This window comes from Bactrocera tryoni, chromosome 2 (assembly GCF_016617805.1).
Source record: "Bactrocera tryoni isolate S06 chromosome 2, CSIRO_BtryS06_freeze2, whole genome shotgun sequence".
In the NCBI taxonomy this organism is placed as follows: domain Eukaryota; kingdom Metazoa; phylum Arthropoda; class Insecta; order Diptera; family Tephritidae; genus Bactrocera; species Bactrocera tryoni.
In genome coordinates, this window is record NC_052500.1 from 63,223,157 (window position 1) to 63,239,000 (window position 15,844).

A 15,844-nucleotide genomic window follows, 5' to 3' on the forward strand; every position below is an offset into this window, starting at 1 on the left:
ATAATCGTTGGTTCATGTCTTTGCTAAATTGTACATGTTGATATAAGTTGAGTAAGTAGTTAATTACAGCATATTTCAGCCAAACAAAGTTATTATTAAATTGTTTATCGTTAAATAAGACATAAATAAATACATATATTCATCTCTTAAATAGCAATAGTAATTCCTGCATACACACCACCTGTGGCCATCGAATAGCTTCCACAAAGGTATTGTAGAAAACTACCTGCCGCATACAACACTGCGCTGTGGGTATTTAATTTTGCTAAGCGTTCAGTGTTGTCGATGTTGTCAGTGTTGTTTTTGTGACATCTGAAATAGGTTGTTTGATATTCGTTGGTTAACTGTGTTTTTGCGTTGGCGGTGTTTTCTGCAAGTGGATTTTTTATAAATCAGAAAAGCAAAGAATTTATTGCGTGCAAGTTGCGAAAATTACAATACTCCTTTGAGTAATTGCTTCTTTTTATTACACACATTCGCTGTAATAATAAATGAAATGCATTTTGTATGAAATCGCAAAAAGCTGAAAATAAACTTGTATACAAATTTACAAGTTTATGGTTGAATGAAAATGTGCGCGATTTTGTTGTAATTGTAAAATGTAATGAAAACAAAAATTAGTGAATTATTACGAGTTCTACGTTGGCCGTGCAGCAGCAGTCGGTGGTTGGTATACGGCGGTGTACAAGCGAGCAGCGTATGCAATTGCAGTCGACGTCGATTGCGTTACACCAGCTGAAATTATTGTTTGTTAAATATACTTCGCAAAAACAAAATGAGCGTGTGTGCTACTTCTCATTGAAAAAATTCAAAGAGGAAATCTTGCAAAAAATGTACATAAATGCGTATGTACGTATTTATGTGCAAGTAATTTCAGGTGTGAAATATATCTACATGTTTGATTCAAAATATACGACATAGTAATAAATTGTTAATAAGTGTGTGGCTGAATCAAAATTAATGTGCTAGTATATATAGCGAAAAAAAGATAACTAATGGAATTTTTAACTTTATTGCGAAGTTGATAGATTAGTGTGCAAATATTCCCTCGGGATTGAGCCAACACGAAATTCTGCCTACCAGCAGCAACAACAATAAGAAAACACACAATCCAAGCAGAAGCAAAATAAGTCCTGAATAGGTGTTGTTAGGTGGTAGTGGTGGTGAAATCTACGCGCAGCGCTGTAGTGAGGCAAAAAAAAAAATACAAGAAGTGCGCTAGCAGCGTGCAGTCAACGTGCGGCGAAAAAGCAAAAATAAAAAAGTAGTTGAAGGTTATTTAAAATATTCTGCTTTTATTGCTGTATACATCCCTTCCCCTTCCGATACTGCGCAGGTGAACATATCTAAACAAAAAAACAAGTATTGAGAACAGTGGAAAGCAAAGAAGTGAAGAACCAGAGCGACCGATACGTACATATGTACATGTGTCCAACAATCGTATACAAATGTATAGTTGTTTGTTCTTTATTTCATATTTCATTGTGCCCACTCAATGCAGTGTAAACAAAAAATCAAGTGTCATCCGCCAAGCGCCTAGTTTTGTACGAAACAACAACAATAACAAAGTGTTATAGTAGCAAAAGCAAATCAGTGCCACTTTAACTGGTCAGGCATGTGTGCAAGTGAGCGCGCTATAGTGTGCATTAAAAAGTGGAAAGTAACGTTGCGTATTGTGTGTTTTTAGCAGAGAGTGAGTGATTGATTCCAATAAGAAATAACGACAGTATTTGCACAGCAGACGCACAAGCAAGCATTTATGTAGTGAATTAACAAAAATTTCGGCAATATATTACCAATTAGTGTGCAGTGATATTCCCATAAAATAAATAACGCAATTTTTATAAAGAAAATAATTAAACAAATTGTAATTACAAACAATCTAACGCACACTAGTGTATGTTAGAAGAGCACAAAACGTCGCAGCAGCAGCACCGAACCTACGTATGTGCCAGTGAGAGCAAAAGAGAGAGCGTGTGAACGAAACAATACTGGCTGCAGCGTAGGCAGTTGTAGAGAGCAAACGAGAGCAGCGTGCACGCTGCAGCGTTGTGTGTAGCGTGTGTAAAGCAGAGAAGTACGTAGCAAAGCGTTGGACGATTGGAAAAAATGTAAAGCGAAGCATTGCAAATGTCAATAAACTCTACAAAGGTAAGCAACACAGCTACAAAAACAAAATACAATACGAGAACACGCACACATGCATTGTTTAAGCAAGTGTATTGTGTGTGTGTGTGTATATGGTTGATGCATGCAAGCAACATGCAATGCCTGCATACAACAACTGTAATGACAACAATAAAAAGCATTAAAGGTGCAACGCTTTTGCAATGTTGCCACGAGTTTTATGGCACAGGTTACGTATGGTGGGGAGTGAGAAAAAACACTTGAAATCCTGTTGGTTGTTAAAATTTAAATCAGCCATTGGAACTGACTGTGTGTGTTAACAATTTGTGTTCTATTTTGTTTTTGTTTTTTTTTCGGTTTAGCATATTTTACGGTTTTCATAGTAAAATTGTAGTGTTAATTAAAGTTTTTGTGTAAATTTTTAATATTCAGGCTAACTGTAATGGAGTCACGGTTGAGTTTTTGTGTTCTTGCTTTCGGTTGCATGTCGTAGTTTTGAAGGTTGCTAAGCGCAGCGTGAATGTGCTTCATTCTTACAAGGACTCTATTTTATGCAAATTTACATTCTTACATACATACATGTGGAAATATGTACATATGTACTAAGTGCATAAAGTCTTTGGTTGCAGTGGTACCTGGATTTGTTTTAAAAATTTGTTTATTGCGACATTTATTTTTTCTTTTTATTTTTACTTTATTTTGACATTATTAGAAAAGTAGCCTAGTTTCAATAGAAAATTCTCACGTCAAAATATCTTTTTTTTTGCGCTGCTTTCTGCTGGTCTAAAAAATTTATTAATTACTCTGCTACGAGTAATATCCTTCGATTTGTTCTACTTGATGTTAATAGAGCTATGTAAAAAATATTGAATTATTGAGAAATGATAAATAAATCAGACTCAACTACAGTTGAAATGTAAGCTCGAATTTGTCAAATTGTACCGATGGTCATTCGAGTCCAAGTTGTAAAAAATGTTTTGAGGTAGGTTTTTAGCGATCCTGAAATCGGCAATGCTACTTTCAGCAGTATTTTTCAAGGAAACACACGTCTCAATGATTCTCTGTCTCAAAATTTGTCAAAATGTTAATAAAGCAACAGCTGTCACTGTTAAAAGTTCATATAATTAAAAGTATCCTGACGGCTTTTTAATATATTATATAATATATGTATGTAAGTTCGTCCGTATGTATCTTGGTTCGAAAAAAGTCCTGTTCACTGAGTAAAATTAAAAATAAATAAATGAAGTTCTCAGTAACGAAAAATCTATATCAAATAAATAACTTAAATGTCACCTCGAAAGCGATTTCCACACCGAAAACCGATAAATTTCAATTTATACATGCCATAAATGCATACATACATACAAATGTATGTATTCAATTCGAATTTGCAGCTTTTCGCTACAGACTTTTAAGCATTTCTTCAGCGGTACATTAAATATTTAACGGTGATAGTTGTCTACCAATTAACTGTCGCACTTTAACCTTCAATGGTGGCTGTCAGGACAAAAGCATAATAAAAAAGAGAAATGGCAACAACAACAACAACAACAACAAGGGCATAATAAGAAGCGAAACAACAGCAACAAGGCGATGCAACAGCTTAAAACTCATAAACCTCAATTTGCAAGAGTTCAGCGTTAAACATTGTTAAATTAATGAAGGGTAACAAAAGGTGTATGAAAAAAGCTACAACAAAGCAAAAAAAAAGAAAAATCAAATAAAAATGAAAAATCCATAAAAAGCACAAGTAGGTAAAGCGCAAGCAAGCGCATCGAACATAAAAACTTCACCGCAGAAACCGAATAAAATTGCAGCGACAGAAGACAATACCAAAACAAAAGCAAAAAAGTAAAAAGCACGAGGCAAAATGAAATTAAACAAAATAGGTGTGTAGAGTAGCGGTGAAATGACAGCGAAAACAAAAACAAAAATAAATACACACGACAAACAACTCCACTCCTCGTGCGCTCGTGGTGTTTCAATGGCGTTAACCGCTTGGCCACCTTGCTCTGCAGATTTGGGTCACAGTTTTTATTATTATTTCTTAAAGCCAAAAAATGAGAAGAATAAAAATAAAAAGTACAAATATCGGGAATGGTTGCATACATATGTACATATGTATGTATGTATATACAGACATAAAAATACCAATATAAAAAGAAAGCTTGGGACGACCAATACAATTTTTTTTTTAATTTTATTAAATACTTTTTTTTATTTTTTTTTAATTCTTATTATGTTTTTTTTTTTTTTTAATTTGAACATTAAATACACTTTTGCACTCTCAGTGCACTCTGCTTACTTTTGTCTTGATTTTATTTTCTTTTACTTTTTTTGTAATATTTTTGCAGTAATTTCCGGTATCTGTTAACCGCAGCCGTTGGCCGTTTTGAGTCATACTTTGTACAATGAAATTTCATTTTATTATCAGCAAAATATCAAGTCGTTAAATGTCTTACCAAATGCATTTCTGTCAAGTCTTCTTCATTTATTATTTGCCATTAACTTATTTATACTTTTCTAAAGCAAAAGAATTCTCCATGTCTTGGTTCACTTTGAAATGAGGTTAGGAAGAAGTGGTTGTACTTGATTTTCGATCAATCCGTTTGTATGGCAGTATGGCTGTATGCTATGTTGTTTTTGTTGTTGTAGGACTTGGCAGTCGTTGGGCAACATGAATGCATAAGAACGTACCAACCAGGCTCCCGGAGCTTCTGTTGAGTTCCTATCAATCTTTGTCCGTATTCCTCTTCTATTGGCCAAAGTTGGCCACCTCTGTGAGATTGCATTCTACAGGCGGTCCAATTGTTAACAGTACAGGTCCGCAGCAAGAACTTGGCTGTGCCAGATTTTAGATGAATCCCTGCCTGCCAAAACCTTCCTGACCATCAATACTGGCTTGGTTAGCGGCTCAACAATATCCGACCACAACCGTTTTCATTTCACATTGTCCTATGTCACCCACTTTTACATGTAGTTATGGTTCGAAATATATATGTTTTTGTTATTCCTAGAACTATGTTGTAGCAATTTTTGCTAACTGGCGGATGCCACGCGTGGTGTTCTATACCAAGGCCTGAATAGAAGGTCCACATAGACTTTAGACTTTACATATCCCCACAGGAAAAAGTCTAACGGTGTGACATAACAAGATCTTGGTGTTCAATCGACCGTCCCAAAACGTGAAATTAACTGCTCACCGAAGTGTTCTTCGTCCCAAATGCGGCAATTTTGCTTATCGCTGAACAAAACTTGGCTCGTCGGATCTTCTTCAAACTTTTCAAGAGTCCATAGAGCGAAACAATGTCGCTTGGGAAGGTCGAGCGGCTCTATATTGTACGCTTTCAATTTAAAATCTCGACGTAAAATGTGTCAAGTCGTTCCATGCGTCAGTCCGAGTGGCTGCGAACGGCGCCGAATCGACTCTCCACGGTCTTCGTGAACACTCTCAGCTACGGCTGCTATACGTCTTCTATTCGGGAAAATATTATCCAATAATGATGCGGTTTCCCAAGATGGGTGATGGTGTTGCCAATAGTAAGCTTAGTAGGACGATTACCTTGAGCATAAGTTGAGCGAAGCGCGCGCAACATATTCTTTACAGAACGTGAATTTTCTTAATAAAGTTGAACGATTTATAAAGGTTTTTCAGGTGTAAGTCTTTCCATGCTTGACACGACTCACGCGTGATCTGTCAGAAAGAGGGTATTGCAAAAAGTACCTCTACTTGAATCACCCGTTACAACGTCCAAGTAGGGTTCGGTAGAGAGTCAATCTGTTCTAATACCCCTGTGGGATGTAATATTGTCGCAAACTCCTAAAAGCGCCAGTTTAACGCACTGGAACCTCGTCGAAATCCAACTAAGTAAGTGCTTCAATTTAAAGTTTATGATTTAGCAAATATATGTATGTATCAATTTCCTGACCACAATAGAGTTGAGTCACAATGAGCAACCCCGTCGTGTTACGAGCTGAGTAGCAACTCTTTGACTTCACAAATTAAAACCGATGTTTTTTCACATAACCACAAAGCGATTTTACTTATGCAAAACAAAAAAAAACTTGCGACTTAACTCTAAATGAAATCAAGCCAAGAAGCAGCATGAAGAATCTAATCAAATTAACACAGCACCAAGAATTGAGGTTGATTGAAAAATAACACAACAAGAACAGCAAAAAAAACGCGCCAGCAACTGGCGACCAAGCGGTCGGTGGTATAACGACTTTATCGTGGCAATAGCAATAAAAATCTGCCTGCTGAAGGTTAAGAAATTGACGACGAAGACGCCGCAGAAGCAGAAGAGGCTAAAGCAAATATATGAGGAGAAATCATGTGCTTGCTGTGCTTTGAAAGCAAATTAATAAATACTTGACGTGAGACGTAGAAGAACGCGACGACGTCGATGTAGAAGCTTGGTACTAATGAAAAATTTTTCGCGCAAAGCAAGTAGATTTCAGTCTAGTCGACCAGCAAGCCAATAACATCAGGAAGTAATGCAAACAACACAAATGGCAAAAACAAAAATAAAAGTAGCAGTAGAGAGTTTGATGTGCTGTCTAATGGTCGCAGCTGTAGAAGCCATGGCTTCTACCGACTTTGTAAGCAGCTTTTTGTGGATACTCGGTAACATCGAGTATTAGATGGAGGCAATGTGAGCGCTGGCAGAAAGAAAAGTAAGAAAGGAAAACATTACTTAGAATGTGACATAGAAAGAATAGATCTCATGGTATGGTAGCCGGTGGAAAGCGGCTCACAAAAAGCTTAAAATAGCGTTAGAAGATCGTTTGAAGTTAGACTGATACGCAAAAGTTCATGTAGACTTGGGCTTGTCGTTGTTGTGATGAGTCCAAGTTCGTCAACAAGTAATTGTAGGTCCAAAAAAAACAGGTAATGTTGTTGTTGGAGCGCCAAAGTACTTTCCTGAGGTAATTTCGAAGAATAGTGCCCAGTTGAGAGTCCTTGATCGGATAGAAATATGGATCCGTTCCGATTACTTAAGACCGGCGGATGTGGGTCATGTTATCCCAGATATTTGGCTGACGGAGTCGAAACTAAATGGAGGAAGCTGTGGGTGTCAAAGATTAATTTCGCATATTGAATGTTGTGTATATTCTGTACAGGTCTGACTTATCCTTAGGAGATTCTCTTTGAAACACTTCTTTTGGTAGTTCTATACTTTTATCGTGAATTATATTTGTTCCTGTGTCTTCTTTCTGCCGGCTTTGGTCGACCCGGACTTCTAGATGTATAAATTGATTTAATATCATGAAACTAACAACGAAATAAATATATTCCGGTACATACCTTCTGTTGGGTCTGACCGATTTGTACATCTAGATGTATAACCTGATCTAATAACAAAAGATGCCGTTATAGCTAGATAGTTTTTAGAGAACACTCCTCCCAGCATATGTAGAAAGGGTGAGACTACATTTACTTCTAATGCAAACAATTTGATAATTCTTTTACATCGAGTCCAACGCGGGCCCGGAGGAACTTTTTTGCTGCGTATGCGCAAAAAGGCTCCATCCAAACTCCACCTCGGTCAGGTGTAATACATGCAATGGCTGGAGCCATCTTAACCCCTCCTGCTCAGGCCTTAAGACTCACAGGGAGTGGACCACGAGATCCGTGGCCCCATGTTGCCTACGCAATACTGCGACACCAGCCTCTACGCCTGTGCAATCTGCATATTGTTCGCGTGCTGCCCCGCCGCTCACCCCGAGTGGTCAACAGAGGACCTCCACGGTCCCCAGGAGCTCAAACAGGCAACATAGCTCACACTCTGACTTACCCCCCCAACCTTCATCCCGCTCCAATCCTCCAGGCCACAACCCATTGCTCGAAGACGAAGAGCTCGAGTTTCCGCGAGAAACGCGAGTGACCAACAACGCAGCTTCGTTCTGGATATTGTAGCAGGTTAAACTCCTACCTATCCAGAATTGACCCCGACATACCCAATGTATGTCCTGCATGCAACGAGTCTCCGCATGACACTGACCACCTCTTTGCATGCCCTACCTACCCCACTCATCTAACACCCTCCTCCCTTTCGTCCGACCCCGTCAAAACAGCACGGTTCCTGTGCCTCCCGTTAGATGACGTCGAGGACAACACAGATAACCCTTACCATCATAAAGGGGACTGATAAACCGTTAAAACAACAACAACAACAACAGAGAATACTTACCTAAATCCCATCAGGATGGTGACGACCAGTGCGTGGAAACTATGAGCCTCGCGTGAGCTCACCAAGCGTTGATCAGTAACCAATACTTGTGAGGTTGGAGCATAAAAGGTGTCTTTACTGTACATTGTCCCGGTAAAAGGTGTCTTAACTGCAACTTTTCAGTACTGCAGAGATAAGTATGAGGTGGAGCCATCTGTCCAGCATTCACCAGACTAAGGTTGAAAGCATCTCAGATACGCACATACTTTGTCGGAACTCGGCGTATCGGCTGGAATACTCCTAGGTTTTGACCGCCTCCATAAATTTGTGGCTGGCTATAGGCGTTTTGTCGATATGCGACGGTCTTTTTGATCCTTACCTAGGAGTTGTGGGCATCGCAACGAACCTACGTCTAATCATTCTATTAAAGTTAAGATTGCATAAAGATAAAGAAGAATGGGCATTGATACATATACCGCGGTGCCAGAAAGATATCTACTTCCAACGAAAATTTTAAGGGGTTATATGGGTTTCCTCGCGCCACTAACTACACTCAGAAGACACATCTAATATGTTAAGTGGATCAGTACACTTACATTTATAAAAGTCCACCTAAACAGATTTTTTAAATTCTAAAAAAAGTACAAATCAAGAATATAGGATACAGATCAATTCCCGCTTGAGTCGGTACTACGATACCGGAAGCTACCAGGGTTTTTGCCGGACCAAAGGCTGTTTTTTCTAACTTTATTTGGATCAGTTGGCAAAAGATATAAAACTGGAAAATCTAGGTGACTGTTTTTATAATCCTATTTGGGTCGGTAATTAACGCCACTTCTAATTTGGATTTGCTTGCAAAATTCGGTTCTCTAGATTCCTAAAAAGGTAGGATCAACTTAGTATCCAGCCTCATGAAAATAAGATCCATTAGGCAACCACAAAACTTAATTGTTTGCTCTGCCTCCTTTTCTAAATACTGACGTGGTGCTGCGATTCGTCTTCTATTTATACTCTTCCACGAATTTAATATTTTCTTTTTTTTTTCTATTTATTTACTGCTTTTATATTTATTTAGTTCAATATTTTACAGCTCGGCTATTGATGAAGCGAAACCATGTCGTCTCGCTATGCGACCATGATGCTACAGCCAGCCAAGCGTCAGGTCCGGCCTAAACGAGGTGCAAGTCAACATAGTATGTATGTATGTTTTACCTCGATACAAACTTACTACGTACCTACAACTTGACTAGCCTTCTTACCAACGTTCGTTCGTACGTTCGTCGACACGTCTACACACCGGCCTGTATTTGCCCATCCGGCAGGTTTTCTTGAAACCTCGCTGCTTGTTGTTGGGCGCTTTAATGCTACTTTGGTTGCCACTTTCTGTTTGTGCGCTTACCTTTTGCTTGGTCGGTGCCTCAGGTCGGCCGATTGGTCGCTACGGCAGTCGCATCGCATCGCGTATTTTTCTTGGATCTGCGCATTTCTTTTATTTGTTTTTATTTTACAATTCTTAGTGCCTTTAAGGTATTGAGGTGTGTTTGTATGACTCGGCGGAGTCTTGTTGAACTTGTTTGATTTTGTTTTGCTTTGTTTGTTTGCTTTTTTGTTGGCGATGTCTCGTAGAAAGTTGCGGCGTTGATGACTAATCACTTGAAAATTGCCTGCAGTTGTTGCGCTTGGAACGTTGTTGCGCCGCGATCATCATCTTCCAAATCATGACCATCATCGTATTTGTCATCAGTAGGCTATACTCATACTACATATTTTAAGTATCATACTACTCTTCTTAATTATGATAGTCCTCATCATTAATCATCATACTCGTCATCTTCATTATCAGCCACATTAGCTTCATTAACGTGGTCTCATTGCCTGCTTTTGTACTATGTCTCACTGTTCTGATTTTTCTCCATTATTTTTATTGTTGTTACTCATGTTTTCTTTGTACTTGCTGTTGCTGTCGTCGTTATCATCTTCGTCACACATTGTCGCGCTTTTGCCCATAATTCTATGTAACCGACGTCTGTGACACCCGGTTATGCACCCATCTTGGCGCTGCCGTCGTGCCATAAGAGACCCTGCTTCAATTGTTGTGGCACTGTTGGCCTCTTTTTGTCTCTATTTCTCGCGCTTAACTGACGCGCAGGCGTCGCGGTTTTGAGCCGCCGCGTGTTGCTTGTTACGGCTGCCTGTTTGGTGTTTTGTTGGTGACTCTGTTTGTTAGTCACCTTAGCGGCCTGCTTTTTCTGGTGTCTTGTCGAAACGTGTTTGCTGTGTGGCTGGTTTTTGTTGTTTTCTTCATGTACCCTTCCTTTTTTTCGCTTCTCTCGGCACTGATTTCGCTCTACTTTAGCAATTTTTCTCTTGCAGTCTCTGTAATTTTTTTATACCCCGAACAAGGTATATTAATTTTGCCACGAGGTTTTGTAACACCCGGAAGGAAATGTCAGAAACCCCAAATATATACCTACTTGTATATATCAATGATTAAAATGATGAGTTGAGCCGACTTGGTCATCTCCATCTGTCCAACTCCTTCATATTTTGAGATCTCGTTCTGAAATTTTGCATAAGCTCTTTTCTTCCCAAGAAAGTGCTTATTTGTCGGAATTGCCGATATTGTCATACAAACTGAGCGATCAAAATCAAGGCCTTGTATGGAAAAATTTTTTATTCGACAAGATATCTTCATCAAATTTCGTCCGAATTATTGTCCAAGGATATGGTACAATGTCCGAGGAAATTTTCAAGATCGGACCATTATAACATAAAGCTGGCAAAAAAACTGATCGGTCAAAATCAAAACTTTGTAAGGAAATCTCTTTTAATTGACGACCTATTTTCACGCGTAGGTTGCTATAGATATTTCTGGCCTAATAATGTAAATAGGCATATTTATCAACGAAAATGTTTTATTTTGTTTTTTGTGCGGGATCCAACGAGAACAAACCTTTTTTACGGCCAGGTGTTCATGCAATATTGAATGTATGCTGGTGGGAGAAATGCATAGGCATGCCTCTATCTGAAGGTAGGTTACATGACGGTCTTGCATTATCAGTTCAAGTACCAGTTTTTCTGGCACAACGTGCCTTCACGGAATTCGTCTTTGAGGATGGTGAATTCTTCATAGCCATAGCCAACAAAGATTTTAGTTCATCGATGCACTCTTGTCGTGATAATCCACGTCGAAAGTTGTGAAAAATGATCGCACGAAAATGTTCACGAGTTAATTCCATTTTTGGCCGAGATGAATTTTTAATTCCCTGTAAATAAAACAATTCACGATTAAATGGCAAAACGTTCTGAGTGATGTTATGCTAAAAAATGTCAAACTTTCCAATGGAAATGTCAGAGTGCACCTGGCAACACTTAGTGTTGCCCTAGGCCAGAATATATGTAGCCCTCGTATAGTTGGCATACAAATTAACCGACCACACTGAAATCGTTGCAAATAAAAATTTTGGCGTGAACTATTGTCCAAGGAAATGGTACAATCGGCAATAATATTGTACAGATCCGACAACGGCTGTCAAACAAACTGACCGATCAAAATCGAGTTTTTGCATGGTAACTTTTTTAATTGTGAAGGGTATTATAGAGATTAAAATTGTTTCTTGTTATTTTACTTTATTTGTTGTTGTTTGTATGCGCTGTGATTGTCGTGCCGTTGAAAATTGCTGCCAACATGCTGCGTCACAACAACCGCCACAGCGCACACGAGCCGGAACGTGTTGCTGCAACACAAACGTAACAAGCTCACGCGACAAGCAAATGCGGACTGGTAATTGTACACACACATCCAAACATACATATGTTAGCTGGTGTTACTGAAACAGCAAAGCAACTGTCGCCCGAAACAGACCGCGTTGTTGCACAGCAGAAATCCGCTTTCTGTACTACAGCTGTGTTGTTGCACTCATTTGTTGTTTTGTGATTTTTTGTTGTTATTGTAGGTTTTGTTAACGCTGTTATTATTGTTATTGTTGTTTTTGTATTCTCATTTTGTTGTTGTTGTTGTTGTTGTCACCAGTATGTTTTTGTTGTTGTTAATTCCAAAAGCCACACTCATCGCTTATGGCTGTTCTTATTTTTGTTTTTGTATTCTCATTTTGTTGTTGTTGTTGTTGTCACCAGTATGTTTTTGTTGTTGTTAATTCCAAAAGCCACACTCATCGCTTATGGCTGCTCTTATTGTTGTTTTTGTATTCTCATTTTGTTGTTGTTGTCACCCGTATGTTTTTGTTGTTGTTAATTCCAAAAGCCACACTCATCGCTTATGGCTGTTCTTATTGTAGTTGGCAATACCCCCAACAAGTTGTTGGCTTGAGCAGGTTTTTTTGGATCTTGTAATGAATTATTGGAGCAAGAACTGTGCGCAACGCGTACTCGTAAGCGCTCGCAATTACACTTGTACACAGATGTGCAAAATGTAATAAAAATCTCATTCCAGACTTATTTTACCTTATTTTATTTTTTATTTGTTTTGTTTTTTTTGTTTTAATAATTTCCAAGCTTTTTCATTGTAGCAACTATTTACTTGGCCCTCTGCCACAAGCGAAGTTCTTGTTGATGACTCATTATACGAAAACATAATAAAACACCGTTCTAGTTGTTGCACATGAATTGAGACTAGGTCTGTCTATATTTTGGACACCTAAGAGACATCTTCCAGAAATTTTGTTTTTTTGATTTATTGCATTCAGTTTATTATTTACATATTTCTCTTTTGAGCCGAACTCCTTAACTAGAAAGCTGAAATGTGAACTGAAATACAGCGCAGTATCCGTAACTTGATTAGCGCCTAAAAAGCTCCAAAAACCTAAAAATTCAAAGGAGCTATTCAATTAACTCATTCCGATGGTTCTTTAAGGGTTTAAGGGTTACATGGGTTTGCGGTTTTCAAAAAATCAAATTATTTTAATTGTCTTATTAAATTCTATAACACCTCTAGAATATTGTGCTACATTTTCCAGCTGATCCGAGTAATATTTTCGGAGATACTGCCTTGAGAACTTGTGAAGTCGGTTGGCAAGATTTCTTGAGAGCTACTCAAGCGATCTTCATGAAATTTTAACCAAGTCTTTGAGATACAATTCTTAAAGGCTTGGACGAAGAATTTTTTTCTTTGATTACAACTATTTGAAGAAAACATCGCGAAATTTTCTCTGAAACTTTTATTTTTTTGTAAAAATGTCTTCCAAATATCCAATTTTCAGTTTTTTTTCCTTCGTCCAAGTTCTAAGTTAAGGTTTTAACTAAAATTCGTATTTTTTCACTTTAGATGATCCTGTAAACAGTTATGGTGCCAACGGGCGCATCTTTTTTCCGAAGGGTCTTCGGAAATTGCGTTCCAAAGGCCGAGTTTAAAGCAGTTTTTTTAATTTTCATAAATTAGTACGAAATTTTCAGTCTGTTCATCTGGTATTGTCTATCCAAAAAGTTTTTGGTACCAAAATTTTGCAAATTTTTACTTACTTTTAAGATTCATCTCTGCTTGGAACCGTTCATGGACCCCTTATACTTTAGCATCTGTGCATATTTCGGAAAAATATAAAATGTCAAAATTAAAGTTTTAAAAGTAATGCTTAATTGCTCTCTTACCGATCCAAACGGGGTTAGATCGCCGAAAAAACAGCCCTTGGTCGGATAAAATCCGAGTCGGTGCGTAGAACCGGCTGTCGTGGGAATTGCTTAATTGCTCTCTCTATTGCTTTGGTTTGAGATACTCAAGTTTTGACTGTGATTTATGTCGAATTGCATTTTTTAAACTGTCACTATTTTACCTGCCAGTACTCCATTTTGACACATAATTCTCTCTATATTATGAAAATCAAGTGCAATGAACTATCGGTATGGTCTTTGAAAACCTAGTAGCCAATATTTTGGTTACGACTATATAAGAGAGACTTCTTTTTTTAGTCTTGACGGGGTCAACTGGAAACACAATTACCCTAAACCGCCCCAGACCATTCAGCTGCTTTAAGAGTTGTTTAAAGCTATGAACTCCTTAGGAATACCACAGTTGCTGGAACACGAGGAACACAAAGCATAGCCACAAAGTTGTTTTGGTGTGGTGTTAAGGGTGTACACACAAAAAAACTTATACTTCTAGGGAAAAGGGAACTTAGTAATATTGTAGAGGTAATCACAAGGCACCTACCCTTAAGGTCCCACCTTAACAAAATAGGAAAAGTGGATTCCGTGGAATGCCGAGCATACACGGAGCTTGAAGACCCAATCCTGCGTTGGATGAGACGGATCTCAAAGCCAATCGTGACTAAAATTTTGTCTTTTGTCGCCTTCTTTAGAAAGTTTCTACGATCTATACTGGAACTTATCACCTCATAAAATTCCATTTAAGGTGTTAAGTCCAGGTGCAAGTCGGAAAAATAGTTTTTGTGAATATTTTTGAAGAAAAAATTAATGTACTTTTATAAAGTTGAAGGTTTTGGATCCAGCTGATCACGTAGCCGATCTCTAGGAGGACCTCCGAAAAAAGTGTCTGGCGTTAATCAAGATTTTTCTTTTTAAACTTAACTCGAGTCCAAGAACCAAAAAATATATTACTATTTAGGAATACAGGTAATGATCCTTCGATCTAGTCAATGTTTTTTTATAAAAAACTTACACTTCGGTGCGGCTAAGTGAATATCGTTTTATTATTATTAAAAATCTTTTTTCTTCGATCATTAACTGACAAATATTCTTGAGAAGGTCCTGTAAAACTTTCCAGCCTAACTCTGAAAACAGCTTTTGGGAGCCGTTTACACTAAGTTAAACAAATCTTACAAACACTTTCATTTCTCCGAAACTGTTTGCCGGATTAACTTAAGTTAACTTGTGGAGCATATTTCCAAAGAAAAGTACATACGATATATTGTCGAAATTTTTTTTATCCTCAAGTGTTATTAATAATAAGTGTTGTAGATCAGTTCTGGCTAAGCCGGACGCAACGTAACGACTTTTAAGCGTTTTTTTCTTTGTTTCTTATATAAAAACACAAATTGTCCGATCTTAATTTTCTTCAGAAACCATAGCATTCCATTTTCTAATCGCTGTGAAACCATCCTGTCGTTAACCTTGAGTTGCCTAACCGTTAAGCACACTATCTTCGTATATAAATACATTCATTCTTTTCCATGAATTTTAGTTCATAAACCACAAGCAATCGTTTATAAAAGCAAAGAAACAACAAAAAATAAACAAAGCCAGCCGCCAATGACCTTGAAAAAAACAGCAGCGATGACAAAGCACAACAAAAACACTAAACATTCCGATAAAATCTATATATAATCTACGGTAAAAGTGAAATCGCATGTGTCATTTGCAAATAAATGAAAGATTTAGAGAATTAGCAATAATGCACATATAAATAATATAATTTATACTCTCTTCATTCATGATATTTTTGTGACAAGATATTTGCTATACTTTCAACAAAAAATTCCAAGAATGGTAACCGAAACCTGTCTACTGGAAATGTACAATATATAGATAATATTAAAGAGAGCGCTAATTATATCGTTATTTTTTTGATAATT

General features: G+C 37.7%; 1 protein-coding gene across 1 annotated transcript in view; it reads left to right on the forward strand.

The window, feature by feature from the left end:
* Positions 1-1,421: 1,421 nt before the first annotated feature.
* The window catches only part of LOC120769137 (nuclear hormone receptor FTZ-F1 beta), a 94,208-nt gene continuing 79,785 nt past the window's right edge, over positions 1,422-15,844 (forward strand). The window contains exon 1 of the mRNA XM_040096009.1: positions 1,422-2,151. The gene's annotated coding sequence lies outside the window, so the exon portion shown is untranslated. The remainder of the gene's footprint in view (positions 2,152-15,844) is intronic.